Raw genomic sequence first — 21,158 nt, 5'->3', positions numbered from 1 at the left:
AGATATGTAGTTCTTAAAAGATAAATTTGAGTACAAGTTATAGTAGTTTTATATTAAAACCCCTCTGAATGTTTTCGTTTTAATAAAATTTGTCAAATTTTCAATCAAAAAATAAACTAATAGATCGCCATTGCCAAGCAGGAAGTCACATGGGCTCCCTGCCGTTCTACCACAGTGTCTTTAACTACATAAGGTAGTGACTGAAATACACCACAAGGTGTCAATGGCGAGTTTTTAATTAGAGATCTAGCCAAGGCAAAGTCTGAGTAAGTTTTATGTGTATTTTGCATAGCTACTTTGATTGGGAATGCCAGTTCTCTTTGCTTTGAGCGCTTTTCTCTTTGTGAACATTTTTTTGAGAGATAGGAATATTATTTTTGTTGTGCTTTCACTAAATGATACAGTAGCGACTTAACTGTTCCGCCCATATGCATGATGGGAAGTTGGGCTTATATAGTTTTCTTCATTGATAGCATGAGTTAATCATGCTGTTGAACCAACCAAGTAATCTAATAACTTTTCAACCGATGACTCGGGCTGGGCGATATGGCCTCCAGTACGTATCATGGTAAATTGAGCAGACTTACCTCGATAACGATAAATAACGATAAATTCGACCAAGCGGGCTGTTATATAATTTGAAAATCTGAATCAATTCATTAAATACAAATTAACCGTTTCTCGTTAATGTATTTACCAGCTTTCAATTTAACAAATTTAACCATTGTACATGCAGTCTAAACATTGAGTATATAAACATTTCTTTTAAACAATAAGAATTCAAGTATGAACATTTATAACAGCTTTGTATGACTTGAACAATGTACAACATTATAAAAATCAATGACAACTGTGCAAAGATCATTGTAATACAAATGACTTACAGCTTGAAGAGTACACTTCAAACAGATAACTTATTGTTAATGGCTTGCCAATGAAACATTTAAGGATTTATGATGGCAGTAATGACACAGAATAATGCAAGCCCATACAGAAAAATAGCTGTGACCATTAAACGGTCATATTATAGGATTCACTGTTGGCTTGTATTTTATGCTGAACGCTTTACCATCATAAAAAAAAAGATTTGTCCGAAGAGGAAAAATTAAGGAAGGCTACCAGGATATACAGAATAAACATTGGCCCGGCTTTCACTCGCTGGCATGACGCCCACCCCTCCTTCAACCGAACTTGTCAGCTCTGACGAGTTCAGTTGGGGTGGGGTGGTTAGCCACACTAAGCCGCGCAGTTGCTAACCGTCACATGCTATTGTTTAGCCACAACTGGATTCATTACTGCTGGAAACAGAAATGTTGTCTGCAGGCGACCGGGAGATTGATTTTTGATTGATTGATGATTTTATGACACTGCGCGTGTATGCTGGTCGTCATGGATAACGCTGTCTTCCTGTAGGCAAAACACTACCGCTTTTGTCCACCGGCGTTGCTAAAATCAACCAAAACTAAAAAGTTACCAATTGTTGCCTTAACATATTCATTATTTTTCAATCATTTATTGTTGCTTTAATGTTTGCACTATGAATGCAAATGGTCACCTCTCATAACAAATCCCATGCATCTTAGTTTGGTGACTTCTAATGGTCAATAAGCATAATTGCTGTGCTAAGCTGTGACCAGCCCTTGTACATGGGCAAAAGTCTTCTGCATTTATTTTGAAGGCAACATGCATATTGGCCCAAAATCAATAATGAAAAACTTATGTGGATATTATTCCCTATCATTTTAAAATGCTTTAATCGGCCGGTAATAAATGTGAACGGTCTGATGTTTTTGTTTTTTTTTTTAAAGAATTTAATATTAGTCAAGAAGTGACTTAACGTGTTCGTGCATGCTGCATTACAAATCTCTGATTGATTAGTTCTTCTCACACTGAGTCAGTTTTAAAATAATGATTAAAAATTGGTAAAGGCATAAAATGGGAGTTATAGATAGATTACTGATATTTTTTCAGATTATAGAGATTACATTCTACTTTTTATATTGGTAAATTAAACATAGTATATCAACTCAGTTGTGGTTTTCTTTTTAATACTGTAAACTGTCCGTTTTAAAACATCTGTGTAGTAAATAGATTAAAGACCTCGAGAATTCCAAACAGCATGTGAGAAAAATGAAACTGCAACAACAAAATACCTTCCCGTGAGGGAGTTACATTATCTTTTCAAGGGCAATAGCACCATCAAAATTGCGAGATGAAACACCACAAGCACAGACAGGTTCTGCTCTTAAATCTTAAAAGTGGGGGTGAGGCGGAGGGGTCGCACATGGAAGGGGATGTAGGTCTCGTCTATTAATCAGCTGTCACAGGTGTAGACGCGGCCTTTGCTTCCTCTCGCAGGTAATTACAGTCATTGCGTGGCGTGGCGCCAGTAGGTCTCCAACACCACCCAGGTGGCTGTCAGACCCCTTTTACCCCCACCCCCCAGCACACAGGTAGAAATCAAACCAAGCGTAACCTTTAAAAACTATACTTGTCTCCAGTGGGGTAAGAAAGGCTTGTTTTTGCTCCGTCTTTGTTACCACGACGACGGCGGATGTCGAACCCGCGAGCTCGGCTGTAGGTGGGCTTTGATTTGGCCAAAACACGAGTGACGACGCCAGTCTCGTTTGTACTTTGTGTCGTTTTATCCAGCACACCAAAGGGGAGATTTAAGGGATTAGCATATCTACCCCCTAAACTGTAAACATTACAAGCTTTTGGATGCAAAATGGAGCGTTTTAGAGTTAAAAAGTGTTGCAGCAGAGTGTTGCGGTAGTGATACGGTGAGACTGGGGCTGATATAAATTTCAAGAAATCCTCGTAATAAATAATGCAAGCAAAATCATTCCACTAAAATCTAGTATAAAATGAAACACACAATAAAAAGAATTACAAGCCACAAAAACGTCTCTACATTACCTTAATGCTAGCACACAATTCAATATGCCAGTAGCGAGCTAACATATAGCCTTTAAATCTAAATCTTTGAATAATGATATGAACAAAAACTGTATATTAACAATAATCAGAAGAATATATTGTTATTACTCTATGGAAAAACATGTTATGTATTACTGAAGCTAAATCTTTACACATTTCTTGGAGGGGTTTCATCAAATCTACCTGTCGATTGGCTAGGCAACTACACTGCTCCCTTGGAGACCTAGGGGTGCACGATTGTAACAGCACATAACTAATACAACCAAAGTAAATAGGATTATTTAGTTTGTGTCAGAACAAACAGCCTTCCCATTTTAGTCAGTATTCGGGCTGCAGCTATCGATTATTTTAAGTAGTTGATTAATCGATAAGCTAGTTAGTTCGAATAATCGAGTAATCGGATAAGGAACATAAACAATTAAAATACGTGAGCTGAGCCTTAAATGGTATTAAAAAATGAATAAATAAGGATCTAAGTACAACAAAAGAACGATTGGCGAATTTGCATAGCAAAAGTCCGCTTGCTTAAATGCTATAAAATGCTAACGTTTTTTTTTTTTCTTCTATTTACAATGCTCTTAATAGTTTGAACTAGAGCTGAAACGAATACTCGAGCAACTCGAGTAACTCGAGTTTAAAAACTGATCCGAGTAATTTTATTCACCTCGAGTAATCGTTTATTTTGACAGCGCTAAGAATCACGTTTTGCTCGGACTACTTTTAATGCGGGACAATGCGCTGATGTCACGTGCGGAGAGGAAGAATGGGGATTAAAAAAAAAAAAAAACTTACTGCGGCCGACAGCCGCTACAAACGACGCCGACGTTGCTAAATACTAGCATGCACGATGCTACGTTGGTAGCAGGTAGCGCCTGATGCAAAATGACAGACTCGGCCGCGTGTGGGCACCGTTAGTAAACAGCCGCCATCTTAAAGCAGTAAAGCGCTAAGCGCTAATAAAGAGCGCTAAGCGCTAATAAATAAGATTAACGTTACTGTCACTACTAGCTCACGTAACGTTAGCCCTGCGGAGGGCTAGGTTTCTATTAATTATGACCACTGTCGATGCGTGGCTAACGTGTCTTACATACAGGCTTTAACATAACATAGCATTGTGGAGTGATGAGGCTGTAAAATAAAAACTTAATAATGCTAACTATCAATTTTAGCTCAGTAGTCACTACTGGATAAAACACCAAGTAACACTGGTCCCTAATGTGCTCCAATACAGCCTGTATCGTACATTTATTTTGAACACTGCAAAAACTCAAAATCCTATCAGGACTTACAGTTTGGACTAACTTAAAACTTAACTAGAACTTAAAAATGGCTTGACACAAATATAAATTCAATTGAAACACGTGGGAAAAATCCTAACTTTTAAGTGATGTGTGTAATCAAGCATATCGGCATTTTTAGGTAAGATATATATAAGATCTAAAAGTTTTTTGTGTGAAAGCAGTGAATTAGTCTTTTTTTTTTTTTTTATTCTATATACATCTGAGATGCAATTGTTGGCTGTTTTCACCAATATACATCGAAAATAAAGACATTGATTGGCTGAAAATGGTTCAAGATTAGATGAAATGTCTTGTTTTCTCATGTATATTTATAATTGCTCTTCGCCTAAAAATATATTTGTTTTATCCGATTACTCGATTAATCGATATAATTTTCAGTCGATTACTCGATTACTAAAATATTCGATAGCTGCAGCCCTAGTTCGAACAGATGTTCCCACAAAAAAGGGTAAATATACCTATTAACTAAATTACAAATGAATTTAAAAAAACATTAACTCGAATAAAAACGTATCTTATGTTGGTCTTAACAGGGAGCAGCTGGATTCAGCCATGTGAAATGATTTATGTCATATTTACTGTTGCTACTAGAGGATAGTGTATCCACCCAAATCAATAAAACGAAATGCAAACACTTTCAAAACCATTACAACGCCACTTTAATTAAACGAATACTCGAAGCAGCAAAATTTGATTCTTTTTTTCTAATCGAATTACTCGAGTTAATCGATTAATCGTTGCAGCAGTAGTCCATATTTTCTGCACTACAGGGCGCATCTAAGTATAAAGGGGCGTTTACATCAGGGGTCCCCAACCGATTCCATTAAGGCCCACTGTGGGTGCAGGATTTTGTTCCAACCAAACAAGATGACGCATTTTTACCAATCCGGTGTTTTACAAGTCCAATCAGTTGACTGCCGTCAGGTGCTGCTTGTTTTAGCAGAAACCTCATTGGTTCAACGGTCTGCGTTGGATTGGTTGGAACAAAAACCAGGACCCACAGCGGGCCTTGAGGACCGGTTTGGAGACCTCGGCCTCGCATTTACACGGTGACGGCAAAAACGGAATGCGAGGACCCAAACTTTTGATTACGGCCTCCAAAGCGGAACGATTCTATTGCAGGGATTGTTCCCCAACCATATGAATGGAACTTTTCGCTCCGATGATGTCGGCACTCGCACACGTCACTTTGGGCATGCGCAGTCGCTGCTACTAAACATTTAAAACAGCAAACATGGTGATACATCGGGTTTAATTTGCTGTTTTTATAATATTTGTAATTGAAATATAGTTTACGTTCGCATATTTGTGCCTTTTGAAGCAAAAGAAAAAAACACGTGGATGCCATTGCTTCAAGTGGTATGTTGTCTGAGGAAGTTGTTGTCAAGGATGTGCATAATTGGCCTTTTAAAATTGCATTGCCCCCTAGGGCCTGGCATGAGTGCTACATCATTTTCACGCAAAATTGCAACATCGTTCGAATAGAGACGGAACCTTGTAAATGCAAACATGAAATGTGTCCTATTCGCGGAGCGTCACAATGTAAACGGTCCCTAAGGCACACCTTCAATGAATGGCCGAGTTTAAAACTTTTTTCATATATACAGTAGGGGGCACCGCATTATAAAGCACAGTTTGTAGTAGTAGTCAGTGTTGCCAACTTGGCGACTTTCTCGCTAAATCTGGCAACTTACCAAAGCTTGTGACTACCGACAAATCTAGCGACCTTTTCTGGTGGTTTTTTAACTTACTTTTTGCGTATCACACAATTTGATTCTACAGCGTCCATTAAAATTACATGCAAAAGGGTGATTATGCAAATTAGGTGATGACGTCATCTACGACAGCCAATAGCTGCTTTCCTTACTGGGGCGTTGGCAACACTGGTAGTAGTAGTAGTAGTAGTGGTTGGGTTTGCGTTATAAATTCACTAGATGGATGCTGTGAGAATGTCGTGCTACGATTAAACAGTATTGATCCGTATATATGCCGCATCAGATTATAAGGCTTTCAGTCGTTTTTTTGAGAAAATGATGGTTTCTAGGTGCGCCTTATAGTGTGGAAAATTCGGTAATTTAAGGAGCATAAAGTGACAAGATACCTTTGTTCATTCTACTCAGCCCAAATGGCTTGAAGGTGAAATACCCTAATGGCAAGGCAAGGCAAATTGATTTGTATAGCACAATTCAACACAAGGTTAAAGTGCTTAGTGGTAGAAAATGTCTACACTACTGTACTTTTTGCCTGCCATCACTTGCCACACTGCTAACCTGATCCTATTCACTGCTTGGGGTTCTGCTACCCGCAGCGCAGCCGCCACCCCTTGTCTTGACATTTTACAGCCGCCGCAGAATGATGTCTTCATATTTCACCACAAGGGAGGAAAGAGAGGTGTCTTGTTTTTTTTTGCTGCCTGTCCTTGTTCTCCTCTGTCCATTACAAGCGTTCCGTAGGTACTGCAGGTGCAGGTCTCTCTCTCTCTGACTGGTAAAGGGAGGACTTGATCAGCGTGGGTGGAATGACAAGCGTCCTCATTTATCAAGAGCTTTGTCCGGCGCAGAATAGCTCCTGTCTGCAGCAGCTCTTTTCCATATATCCATGTGACATGTTCATGTCACGTGGCTAGAGTTTAGCACTCTCGGCATTCCTTTGGCCAAAATGTCTCCATTTTATATGTTAGGAAGGAAAACTTTTTCGCACATTGTTTGAAAAGATGATATCCATAACACATTTCCATAGGCATTAACCATGTACAGTTAAAGCATTGTATAGCTTCAAATGGTTACTTTTTGCAATGAAAGCTATGAAAATACAGTGGTACCTCAACATACAATCCTTTGACACACCATCTTTTCGACGTCAAATTTGACACGCCATTTGTTTCTACATTCGACGAAATGCTCGAAATACGACAATTCATGACAGCGTCGCAATTTCATTGTTTTCCCGCAAGACTGACGCACGGCGGATTTTCTTGTGAGATAAATCAACATGACATGAGTTCCAAAAATGTTAAAGCAGGTGATGAGAAAAGAAAAAAAAGGTGAGGCTTACCATTGAAATGAAGATGCAATGATGGGTGCACGTCCATGAACTGCTTGACAATACTCCGACGACCTCTGTTCGCCAGTCTTTCTACGTTAAGGTGACACTTATTATTCTAGTACCATCGCCAAAGAGATCACCAGCTTCGTCAGGTTTTTAATCATTTAATTCAGAACTTGTGCAACAAAACACGCGTCGCCTACTGATAGCAACAATAAGACGTGAAAAGACAAAGTCAACTGCACTCTCACTCTGCTGTCAGCGCCGCGGTGTGTTCAGGTACTCTACGCAAAATACATAATGTATTTGTGTTGCTCTTGTAATTGCTTTTTGCAATAGTAACAGCAGTATTTATTAAGGATTTTGTAAAAAAGCACTGAGCTGGTGTGACTAGAAGAATGGATACCACTGCAGATAGTCCTTTTAGAAAAATAATTATGCCCTTCCCGAAATAATTAGACCAGAACTTTCTCTTCATCAACGCGTTACCTTTTTATTTTCTATGAGAACGTAGGTCTTAGCTTTCTTTAGGTGGCCAAAATATGCCTGATCATTAAAACAACACATTGCAAATCGCCACCAGGGGGATCCAAAACACGTAACATGCAAACAACCTAGCATTTTTAACACATTTAGTGTAGGTTTTTGGGCTGTGGAACTAGTGACGGGATCTGTCGTTCACTTGAGTAAACGAATCCATTCCGGTTCGTTCAGTAAAACGATTCGTTCAAACGAATCGTTCAACGAATCGTTCGCCCCCCTCATCTCCCTCCCCACCCAAATGAATCGTTCGGTTAGTGAACGGGAAGTGACGTTGCCGAACGAATCACCAAAGACCGCTTCGCAGTATAACTGAACGGGAAGTGACATTGCTTGGTCCCTCCCTCTCTTGCACATTGACCACTCGTCGTAGTTTCAGAAATGAGTGACAGGCGATATCATTCTGCTCTCAGAGACAGCCTCGTCTCCCTCCCGCTGCTGCAAAAGCGAGGGAGGACTTCCGCGTCGTCTGTCCTAGTTCTATGGGCTCAAAGTCATGGCTCGTGCTTGCATTTCGAATTAGGACACGGTTAAACATTTTCCTTTTGAGGGGGAAGTCGGGGTTTGGGGTCGGGGGCGCACGGACTTTCTTTAGCATGATCTTGCTCACATATACAATGCTGCTGCTAACAGCCAACGCGGCATGCTTGCTGTCACGAAAATAAAAATAAATCGAAAGTTTAATTTCTAATTATGGAACGGCCAACACATCATATTAACCTCTCGCTCTGTTGTATTTTTGTTTTTTATTATTAAGATGATCGTTTTGAATTTTTGCACTGGTATTAATAAATAAAATAATCCGGTCAGCTCCCCTGTCGTCCCCGCATCTCAGATCGTCAAATGCTGACGAGAAATAATTGTTTGCTTTATGATTTCGCCTTTCTACTCTTATTAGTCTGTTAAGAAAAATGTAGACATATTGCGACATCTCCCGTGTCCGCGCGCTTTGTTTTTGGGGCGCTTGAGTAGCACATGATGGACGGATTGACATAATTTGTCAAACCAACCGACACCCTCTGACACGAAAAAAAAAAAAAACACTCGGAAAAAATTGACATGTATATACAGTTTCATTGCAAATCAGTATTATGGTGATCATACTAAATATTATTTTTTTTCTGTGCACATATGAGGTACATATCGCTGCCATGAAGCCTCCATATAGTGACAGTTCTCTGCCCGCTTCACTGCCGTCACGCGACCGCAGCTCAGGTTTTGCTTGCCTCGTAGCTACGTGTGTTTTAAATTACTGTAAATTTGATAGTATATCGTCATAGGCACAGTCCCGAGTCTGTTGAGAAAAGTAGAACACTAAACCATGCTCGCTAGATTTGTGTGGTGTTTTTGTCTTTTTGAGCAGCATTTGATAGGCTCCACGTTAACAAATATGTGACAAAGTAGTTTCCTTTCATTTTATGACTCGTTCACCGCATAGTCATTACTGGAAAGTCAAGTTAGCAGCAAGCTAGGTCAGGAACCGGAGGACCGAATCACTGAACGGGAAGTGACAAAACTCAGTCTTTCCCCCCTGCCTGCACGCTGGCTGCTTATTGGCCACACGTGGAAATGAGTGACATACGCCATGATTCTGTTTCCGCTCCCTCCCCTGCCCGCGATGAGGCTGGCGTCTGATTGGTCGTGTGCGATGTCAGAAGACGCTGCCGCTTGCTCAACGCCCTCCCACGCAGCGAACAAGCGCCACCAACTTCATAGAACGAATCAGTGCAGATGGTGATTAGTTCGGTCTCGTTCACCCAAACAATTCGTTCAAAAAGAACGGATCGTTCGCGACCGATACAACACTATGTGGAACGAATTAATAGAATAATAATGTATTCTTATGGGAAAATCCTGCTCGACATACGAAGATTTCAACTTACAAACAAGGTCTTGGAACGAATTAACTTCGTATGTAGAGGTACCGCTGTATAGCCAATAAAATTAACTAAACCGCTGTGTAGAACTCGTCTAAATTTCCAAGTTTCGGAAGTTAATGACAGCTCATTGTTTTTATGATTAAAAGTGTGTTACAAGTGTCAAGTAAATGTTCAACCGATTGGATGACAGTGATAGGCGAACTGGAGTTGCACTGAAAATGAACAGTTTTTACATTAACCACATAGCAACTATGGCATATTACCACTTCAACACTGAAAATAAGGAAACGCATCAACAGCCTTTCTACTGTTCTATCAGCTTTAATGTTGTTTCCTAAATGAACATTGGCTGCCATTGACGGCAGTAGCTGTCTGATACATTTTGACTTGAACGGGCTGGCAGCGGTCGAACGACACATGATGATTCACTGCCATATATAGAATGGGTTGAACGCATATGTCATGTTCTGAACTCCAGATTCCCCACCTCCAGTAATACTAATTCGGCATTTTTACTTGTTAGTAGGTTTTAAGATTTAACTTGCTCTTTTCTCTTTATGCAGAAAACTAGCGCTACATAGAGAATTTTAACTAAAAGAGTTATATACGATCATGCTTTCAACATATCAAAGGGTTTTACAGTACCTTTTGACGTTTCTGAACCAAAGGTTGCCTGCGAATGCAGCTTTATGGATGTGTGTCTCATGTACAGTGCATGCCTAAATTCATGTATAATTCAAAAACAACGTGTCCACTTAGGAGGAGGTCATCAAACCTTTTCCTCACCACTCTGCCTATGCATTAGCATCTGTGTCACGTTACATGTTCTCCATAACACTGTTGTCTTTCACCTGTGTGTTGTCTTGCTCTCCACTCTTCATTTCCATTGCTCACCTCCATCAAAATCACTTCATCCGTGCACAGATCAACGCGAAGGTTGGTTCAATTTAACTTTTAACCCCGCCCACCACCCACCTTTTTAATTTGTCACAGATTTTCAACTGGATTAGGAATCCCAGAAATCCCTTTCTCAGACTCAAATAGGGGTCTTTTAACTTTCTTATTTTTGTATACTCCTCCTCTCCCGCATGCTGCCCCATGTCCTGCACAACAGACTTCTGACAAACTTGCCAAAACACTCTTGGCGGGATTGTACAGTTGGCTCAAGGCATTATGAGTTTGTTGTATTGTTTTTTTTTTCTATAGTAATGCCCTTGTTGTAACTGTCAACTCCAACCACCAATATACAGTGGGGCCAATAAGTATTTAGTCAAGTTTTCCCGCTTGAAAATATTAGACAGGCCTGTAATTGTCAACATGGGTAAACCTCAACCATGAGAGACAGAATGTGGAAAAAAGAGAAAATCACATTGTTTGATTTTTAAAGAATTTATTTCCAAATTGGAGTGAAAAATAAGTATTTGGTTACCTACACACATGCAAGATTTCTGGCTGTCAAAGAGGTCCAACTTCTTCTAACGAGGCTCCACTTGTTACCTGTATTAATGGCACCTGTTTTAACTCATTATCGGTTTAAAAGACACCTGTCCACAATCTGTCAGTCAGTCACACTCCAAACTCCACTATGGCCAAGACTAAAGAGCTGCCGAAGGACACCAGAGACAAAATTGTAGACCTGCACCAGGCTGGGAAGACTGAATCTGCAATAGGTAAAACGCTTGGTGTAAAGAAATCAACTGTGGGAGCAATTATTAGAAAATGGAAGACATACAAGACCACTGATAATCTCCCTCGATCTGGGGCTCCATGCAAAATCTCACCCCGTGGCGTCAAAATGATAACAAGAACGGTGAGCAAAAATCCCAGAACCACACAGGGGGACCTAGTGAATGACCTACAGAGAGCTGGGACCACAGTAACGATCAGTAACACAATGCGCCGCCAGGGACTCAAATCCTGCACTGCCAGACGTGTCCCCCTGCTGAAGCCAGTACACGTCCAGGCCCGTCTGCGGTTCGCTAAAGAGCATTTGGATGATCCAGAAGAGGGCTGGGAGAATGTGTTATGGTCAGATGAAACCAAAATAGAACTTTTTGGTAGAAACACAGGTTCCCCTGTTTTTGTTGGAGAAAGAATATTGAATTGCATCCGAAGACCACCATACCCACTGTGAAGCATGGGGGTGGAAACATCATGCTTTTGGGGCTGTTTTTCTGCAAAGGGACCAGGATGACTGATCTGTGTAAAGGAAAGAATGAATGGGGCCATGTATCAAGAGATTTTGAGTGAAAATCTCCTTCCATCAGCAAGGGCATTGAAGATGAGACGTGGCTGGGTCTTTCAGCATGACAATGATCCCAAACACACAGCCAGGGCAACAAAGGAGTCGCTTCGTAAGAAACATTTCAAGGTCCTGGAGTGGCCTAGCCAGTCTCCAGATCTCAAACCCATAGAAAATCTGTGGAGGGAGTTGAAAGTCCATGTTGCCCAACGACAGCCCCAAAACATCACTGCTCTAGAGGAGATCTGCATAGAGGAATGGGCCAAAATACCATCAACAGTGTGTGAAAAGCTTGTGAAGCGTTACAGAAAATGTTTGGCCTCTGTTATTGCCAACAAAGGGTACATAACAAAGTATTGAGATTAGGGCTGCAGTAATCGAATATTTTACTAGTTGATTAATCGACAGACTATTTAGTTCGAATAATTGAGTAATCGGATAAGGAACATAAAAAATTAAAATACCCGAGCTGTGCCGAAAACGGTATAGAACTTTTTTTTTTTTTAATTTATTATTTTTTTTTTTTATAATTTTTTTTATTGATTGATTTTTTACACATTAATGGGATAGGTTTTTTTAAATGAGGATCTATGTACAACAAAAGAACAATTGGCTGACTTACACAGAAAAAGCGTGCTAGATTAAATGCTATAAAATGCTAGTTGTTTTTTTTACAATGCTCTTAACAAATGGTTCAGACACATATTCCCACAAAAAACTTAAACATACCTATAAACTAAATCATGAATGCATTAAAAAACATTAGCTAAAAAAAAACGTGGCTAATGTTGGTCTTAACAGGGAGCAGCTGGTTTCAGCCATGAAAAAGGAGTTAGATCATATTCATTGTTGCCACCCAAATCAATACAACTACATGCAAACACTTTTAAAATAAACCAATACAACGCCACTTTAATTAAACGAATACTCGAAGCAACGAAATTTAATTTGAGTATTTTTTTCTAATCGAATACTCGAGTTAATCGATTAATCGTTTCAGCACTATTGAGATGAACTTTTGGTATTGACCAAATACTTATTTTCCACCTTGATTTGCAAATAAATTATTTAAAAATCAAACAATGTGATTTTCTGGGGTTGTTTTACACATTCTGTCTCTCATGGTTGAGGTTTACTCTTGTTGACAATTACAGGCACCTCTAATATTTTCAAGTAGGAGAACTTGCACAATTATTGGTTGACTAAATACTTATTTTCCTCGCTGTAATATAACAAGATATGTATCCGTTTTTGTTGACTTAACTATTTTTTGCTCTGAAACAATCAGCAAATGTTTCAGTCATCACCACTGCCAACCCATGATCTAACATTTAAGAATGATCTTGCACCACTCTGTCAGTCAAGCTGTTCAGCCGTCATCATCCGAGGAATCATCGGGGAGCTTCACTGACACTGCCCGTTTGCCCGTCCCGATGGATTGGATTGACAGAACACATTCTGCAATCCTCAGGCACTTTTAAAAAGGCAGTTAAATTTATAGATACCCAGGGCTGAGTGGAGACAGGGCTTTATTTTGTGGTTTTGATAGAGTCCCATCGCCCGTCTAGGCCAGCGACTCTCGTCGGCGTTAGCAGCTCGGCGGGGGAATCGATAACAATTACCTGCCCTCCAGTCGTTTAGTTCCGCAGCACCTCTCCAAACTTAACCGCACGCCATGAATTATTCACAGCATTAAGTGTTCAAAATACGCAAGCCCCATTGACTGTCTCCTCTTAGCGCTGTTAAGTCGACGCTATCATGACAGAATAACAGACACTTTTAGCGTAATGGTCTTGCATTAGGCCCTACTCCACTCCAGGCCGTATTCGCGAGTGAATGTTGTGCAAACTCACTTCGTATTCAATGAATGGGAGTGACACCAGTGGTCACAGGGTCCCACCAGAAGCCAAAAACTAGCTCGTCATATATTAGTCATACTGCAAATCAGTTGGCCGGGCCTTGATAGGAGAAAATCGGACCGAAGCACTCCGTTTATCCTCCTCTTTCCTCTGTCCTGTTTCCTTTTGAATCCTTGCTCTTATCTTTCCTGTGCTCCCTTGCATGCCTAGCTTGAGAACGTCATCCTTGTCTTTCCCATAAACTTGCAACATTTTTCTTTTCAGACCTGTGCATGTCTAAATCAGCCTCAATCCAAGAAATATATTTATACCTTTACCAAACTGTTTTGTTTTTTTGGTTCTTCAGTTTTTCAAAATTGCTTTTGTTGTGGGTATTTCCATGAGATGTGATTTTAAGACAGTCTGGTTGGGCCCTATTTATGGAAGCTGACTGAATCAAAGCAAAGTGGTGTTTTCAAAACAAGTTTTGGACTGGTTATTCCCCAATTTACAGGCTTTATTCCAATTCTTTCAACTGCTAGTCCTGTAACTGATGAAAGGAGAAACTGGTTTGCCCAGTGGAACGTTGACTTTCACTTGGTATGAGGAAGTACAACACTGCGTTGACATTAAAAAAAAAAATCATTTGAGTCACATTTTACGCCATGAAAATAATATGCGCGGCAAAGATGCACTAGAATGAGAATGTCGACATGAAAACAAAAATAGAAATGGTGTGAAATGAACTGAGTTTAATTTCATTTTCCAATGTGAAAAGCAAATCAAAATGCATAATTATTTGTTGTAAATTAACACTGTGTACATACCTGTCAATCCGAGGCCGTTAGCGATCTTACAAATAGTGACGTATGCCCTTACAAATTGGTGACTAATCTTACAACGTATATAGCGTGCAATATGAAACAAAAATAAAAATTTTCAAAATAATATGAACCTGGTGCAATCAAAGAACAATATCTTCAGCTACATCATGATTAGGAGTGGGAACCTCAGGGCACCTCACGATACGATACGATTCGCGATACAAGGCTCACGATAACGATTATATCACGATACAGCGATTATCGATGTATTGGTCAGAAATTGGATACATGAAATTCTACGATACAACTGTTGAAACGGAAAAAAAAAAAAAAGATTTGAAAATAGAAAAAAATACTGTTTAAGTCATTTATTAAACAGTAACACCTTTTCTGTGCAACATTGCTGTAAAATATAAATCTACTGCAAATTGTGCCCCTGCACATATAGAGGAAACCAACCACGACCACTGATATCGCTTGGAGAGATCAAAAAATAAATAAAAAGTGCCGTAGGTGTCAGCAGTTGAGCTTGGAGTGGGGCAATGATAAAATTGGTGGGTCTTTTCTTCGTATATGAACTTTGTTGCTTGGTTTGAGCACTTCCGCTATCTGCTTCAGCAATTTAGATGTCAGACTTGCTCAGTCACAGTCTTCCTCACCTTAAAAAAAACAAAATAAAACAAAAAATATTAGCTACTTCATAGCGTTTGAGTTGAAATCCTGATTTTTTTTTTGTGTTGGAAGTATTGAATTAAAAAAAATATGAATTGAATGTATAGAAATTAAAAATTCAATAATTACCTATTTTTAATATGTAGGCTACATCAATAATTACCTATTTTTAATATGTAGGCTACATTAATTATCATGCACATCACTTTATATATCTTGGAACCTATTCAAACCATTTTTATAGCTTATTGTATCAAAATGACAGTAATAACAGTTTGTCTAGTAAACTAGATGGAAATTGGTTCTCAAATAAATCGGTAAATTCATGTGGGCTTGTTCGATATTCATTTTCATCCAGTTTAGGGTCCTGGTTTATTTTATATCATTCAACACCAAATGTCATCAAAATAATACATGTAAATTAAAAAGTCAATTACATTGCAAAACTTTCTTACCTCAAGTGATGAAAGCAAAGCTCACAAACTCCAGTGTCCACTACGTCACCAGCTCCCAGTGAAACTTATTTTTCTTAGACAATTCTTGCATACAGCAAAGTCCTTGTTCACCTTACTTCCTTTCTTGTTGGTGTAAAATCTAAAGTGTGTCCCCATGTGTGATTTGTAGCAATATTTTTCTCATTTTTTCCCTCCACCGTTCTCACGGAGCTTTTTTATTTTTTCAACCCACTTGGAGCTTCTCTTCTTCTCTAGACAACTTGTGCGCACTTTACCCTCACCGCTACTCCCGAGCGCCCCTAGTGGACCGCCAAGGAATTGCTCAACAAACATTGAGCAGTTTACAGCATCCATACTCCATTGTATGGCCAATATGTTAAATAAAAGTATCGATTCTTGGCGGGAGCATATCGATAACCCATCGGGTTGCAAAATATCGCGATATATCGCCGTATCGAGATATTGTCACACTCTTAATCATGATTGCTGAAATTTAACAGTGACTTTTGTTATCATTGTATGTAGCACTTTTGGCAATTTCTATCATGTCTTGATGGCTGCACTTAATGGCACTTCAGCTCGCAATTCAGTTTGACTTGAAGATAGTTCGTTATTCTGAACCAGATCTGAAAAGTGAAGAGCAGGACAGCACTGTCGGTCGTTCACAAGACGAGCTTCAGGGAAAAATGTGTGCAGCAAATACCTGATAAGACAAAAGTTGGGCAAAACTGGTGATGCGAGAGAGTCCTGTTGGGAAGTCCGGTTGGGAGCGAGAGTGTATGCTATCCGGTTTTATTAGCAGATATTCAAGGTGAGCATATTGCGTTTTCAAACTTATCCCAATATAATTATGTAGATTGTTAGCATCCGGAGCTGTCGTGTGCTTGCAGTACAGGCCAAAGAGCACACCTTGTGTAATCCATGTCTTGTACATTGTAACGCGTGGTAGCTAGGATACGTGTATGAAAGTACCAAAAAGGGGAGAAGCTTCCACTTATGCACATTTATTCACAAAAAATAATATTTCCACCTTGACCACTCTTCACTCGGGAGCTCAGCAGTATGCAAACACGCGTTCCCTGACGAACTCCCAGCATTGTTGTAAGGTCCACACGTCAGAGTCACTGTCGTCACTGTAGCGTGCCATAGTGCTTTAATTATTTAGTATGATTTGGGGAAAACTCCCACGAAGAATAGTCAACAAAAAGATGGCAATAGTAATCCAAATCCGCGTTTTTTACTCACTCGAAGATCCAGGAATTAGACTGATCCCATGGCAATGTCGCATCCGCGATCAGGCCGTCGATTCCACAAAATAGACTGATCCGAAAAGCCGCTGTGGGACCGACGAATCAAAAAAATGGACAGATTCGAAACCAATATTGCAGACGCGGTGGGACCATCAGATCCAGAAAATAGACGGATCCCTTACTTGACTGAGGATCCAGGAAAAATGTTCGGGCGCTAGTTGTAACGCGTGGTGGTTAGGATACGTGCATATGGGGACCAAAAAGGGGGAGAAGCTTCCACTTATGCACATTTATTCACTAAAAATAATCATTCCACCTTGACCACTCACGTCACTCCCCTTGTTTCCATTAGACTGGAAATTGCATCCAAAAGCAGAACATCGTGGCATTTTACTTCACGAGTTTAGGCAGCAATAAGCAATTGTTGAACACGTTTGGAAATATCCCAATGACGTCATCACTGCGAGCCCGCAAACCATGGCGCCAACTAATGGTCAAAATATGGACTAAATATTATAAAATATTGCCATTGATTTAATTTTTTATGTGTTTCTAACAACATATTTTAGTACAAGCGAACAATTGTGGTTTATTAGAGCCTACATGTATTTAAGTTAGAGGATCACTTTAAGCAAAGGATTACTTATGCCGTTTCCACAATTGACGAGGCTATGCTACAGCGAACATGGCAAGAAATCGAGTACCGTCTTGATGTGCTTCGTGCAACTAATGGTGCCCATGTAGAAGTGTATTAAAAGAGGTTTAAAAAAATCAGATAAACACTGAATACCATAGAACAAATCTAAATAAATTAATTTTTAATAAATTTTTGAAATGGTAAAGAGACTTTATGGAAACCCTGTACATTTACATTATAGTCTACAAATGTAGCTGTTGATTGCAAATGCAAACAAATTTGTTCAAGAGCATTGCAGCAGGTTTTGGGAGCCAAGCTTCATTTTAGATTGCATAAATCCACCACAGGTAGTCTATTAATCATTATAAACCTAAATGAAAGTGCAGAAAAGCCCCCATTTCCTTACTATAATCTCAAAAGGTGCTTTTGCATCATTCAATTCCACCTGATAATGAAAGGCACGCTGTGTAATGATATTACGGTTGGAATTAAATCCGGTGGGGACGAGTGGGTGAAAGTTGGGGATAGGGAAGGTGAAGGAGGACTCGAATTTGAAAATTGTGTTTTGATGGAGACTTGTGCAAAAAATAGAGAAGCAATTACAGTCGAGGGCTTTTTTTTTCCTAGAGAAAAACAGATGCTGCAGTAGTGCGGGGGAGCGCAGCAGTATAAAATCTGCAGGGATAGCTTAATGCCATAGTGTTTTGAATACATTCCACCTAGCAGTATTGGGAAAGCTATAATGGCATCCCACTGGGCAGCTAAGTGTTTGGCTTGGCTTCCATTTTCTCCATAATCAAAGAGGTCACAGCTCTTCCTCACTAGCATTCAGTTCATACCATGCCGTATTATGTTATGGATTCAAAAGTTAGACTTTCGCCACAGTGTCCGATGTTTACCAAAAGTTACCAGGAGTGATAATAGCAGGCATCTCTGGTCTGTTTTTATTCAAACAGGGGAAACAAGTCATATGTAAATGCTGTCTGTCTGTTTATTCTGGGCCTGGTTTCTCAGGACGGCACATTGGAGCCTTCGCATCAGTGTTTGCCTTGTCCCTCCGCGACGTCAGCGGGCCTTCTCGTCTCCATGGGAACCCCTTTTTAATGTCAGCCCATCTGCATATCACCACTGCACAAAAGACGAGCAAGCGAGCCAAAGGGAGCATAGAGGGAGAGAAGGCAAGAGGGAGGAGAAATTAAACAATGGCCTGACTGCGGGGGCCCACAGTGATGCAACTCGTCACCATTTGAAAGTCCCTCGCAAAAGTCCTTTTTTATTCCTTTTCTTGGGGGTTGCCCCAAAACCCAACAACAGTTGCTCTGCAACATCTCTGACCAATTTTAGTAAATTAAGCCAATGAACCAACCCATTTCAACTTAACATTAAATGTTGTATGTATGCCTAGCAGGAGTTACAATTAAAAAGAGGGATAACTTTTTTTAACAGTTGTATTAAATAGGTAAATTTGTAATTTTTAAAAGTTTTATAAAGCTGCTCTCATGTAAACCAGTTAGTCAACTTGCCTCAAACACAACTTACCTCTAATTGTGTTTTTAAGTCTGGTCCATGTGGTGTTTATCTACCCAATAACTTTACTTAGCACTTAATAATTTTGAAAAGTTAGTTTTTGTTTTATCAATTATTGTTTGTAAAATAGGATACTTTTGATTTTTTTTTCACCCAATGCTGTTTCACTCATTTGTTGGTGTTTGTTATAAATTTCATTTGTTTCAAACTTATGGTGCTGCTATGTTATTTGTCGATTTTTTTACATTGTAAATCAATTTATAGAGATGTGTATATACGTATACAGGGTGGGGCAGAGCAACTTGCTTATTTGAATATGGCGCCCTGAAGTTATGGTTGCTCTGAGGATGGTAGGGTTGGACTTTTTTGAGAGGGTGGGCTTAAAGTTTGGTTCTTAAAGTGCGTTATTTATTTTTCAGGAACCCCAGTGAGCATCATGGATTGGACGAAGTTGGAATGCACTTTCATGGTTTAGGCATTTTTTTCACTCGTCCCAACGCAACGTGAATTCCGTAGACATTTCAAAATATTGCCCCCCCTCCTCCCATTGTCATGTTCCTGGCTGGCAGTCGATTGTTTCATGAGTAAAAAACTTATTGGAAACGGGTAATATAAAAGAAAAGAAACCTAGCCTCCCACGAACAGCAAGGTCACTCCAAAACATTGCTGCAGTGAGATAATCTGTTTTGAAATCTCCCCGAAGGTCTGCTAGCAAACACGCATCTGCTCTTGGGTTGTCTACTCTTTCTGTGAGATGAATCCTCCATAACAAATTGAAATTTCATCCCTACAAATTGGCTATGGTGCAGGAACTTAATCCACGCGATTTTATTGCTCGTGAAAATGCATGTGAAGCGCTTTTAGGCTTGCCTGACAACACACTTGTTTTCTTCAGTGATGATGCTTACTTCCATCTTTCGGGATCTGTAAATAAGTAAAACGTGCTATTGGAGTCTTGGCAACCCCAGAGAACTTCATCAACGTCCTCTATATGGACTACGTGTAACTGTTTGGTGTGCACTATCGCGAGTTGGCATAATTGGCCAACTTTTTTTTTTTTTTTAAGAAAATGAACAGGCAGTATCCGTTATGTAAACATGATCAATGACTGTTTCCTGCCAACACTGAACCAGATGGGTGTGGAACGGGGGGCAATATTGAAATGTCTACGGAATGCACGTTGCGTTGCGACGAGTGAGCGACAGCTTGAAAAAAATGCCTCAACAGCGAGAGCGCGTTCCAAGTTTGTCCATTCTATGATGCTCACTGAGGTTCCTGAAAAATAAACACGAAATAAATAACGCATGTTAAGAACCAAACTTTAAGCCCCACCCTCTCAAATAAGTCGATCCCTACCATCCTCAGAGCAACCATTGCTTCAGTTCGCCAAATTTAAATGAGCAAGTTACTCTGCCCCACCCTGTACTTATATATGTATGTATGTATGTGTGTATATATATATATATATATATATATATAGTGATTTTTTTTTTATTTTTTTTTTTTAGATTTTTAGCATTTAATGAATTAACAACCCCCCTAAAAAGGTATGGAACATTGGGCACCATTGAGTACTGGTTTTGATTCCCAGCTTCTGGGTAATGGTACTGTCCAGGTTCAAATGTGAATGTGTTACCTGATTTCAACCCTTCAGATTATGTATGTAGCTAGGTGAAGCTAATTTGCTTAACACTTAAATTTCTATTATTGCAAAGTTCAGTCACTAGCTTGGTAGCAATGTCAAGTTAAGCTCTCGTGTTTTTATCTTTTCTTCAAAAATCTACCGCGGCCTAATTTTTTTTTATTCTGGGACAAAGCTGCCATGTAATTGAATTGTCCATTTTCAGGGGTTGTTCAACTTGTCTTTGATATTTTGTGTAATAGCTCAATTGCTATGTTATTTGAAGCACGTACAGATGAGGTTATTAAACTGTGAATAGATTGAGTGCTTATTGTTGTAGGTCTTCCCTTCCTTTTCCCTCAATACCGTACAGTGTATACAAATTG

At 39.6% G+C, this 21,158-nt stretch overlaps 1 protein-coding gene across 12 annotated transcripts in view; it reads left to right on the top strand.

The window, feature by feature from the left end:
- The window catches only part of LOC130929923 (receptor-type tyrosine-protein phosphatase F-like), a 464,805-nt gene that overhangs the window by 285,592 nt on the left and 158,055 nt on the right, over window positions 1–21,158 (top strand). The window lies entirely within an intron of this gene.

The sequence above is a fragment of the Corythoichthys intestinalis genome, chromosome 14, assembly GCF_030265065.1.
Source record: "Corythoichthys intestinalis isolate RoL2023-P3 chromosome 14, ASM3026506v1, whole genome shotgun sequence".
Lineage (NCBI taxonomy): Eukaryota > Metazoa > Chordata > Actinopteri > Syngnathiformes > Syngnathidae > Corythoichthys > Corythoichthys intestinalis.
This window is presented reverse-complemented; position numbering and strand designations above follow the sequence as displayed.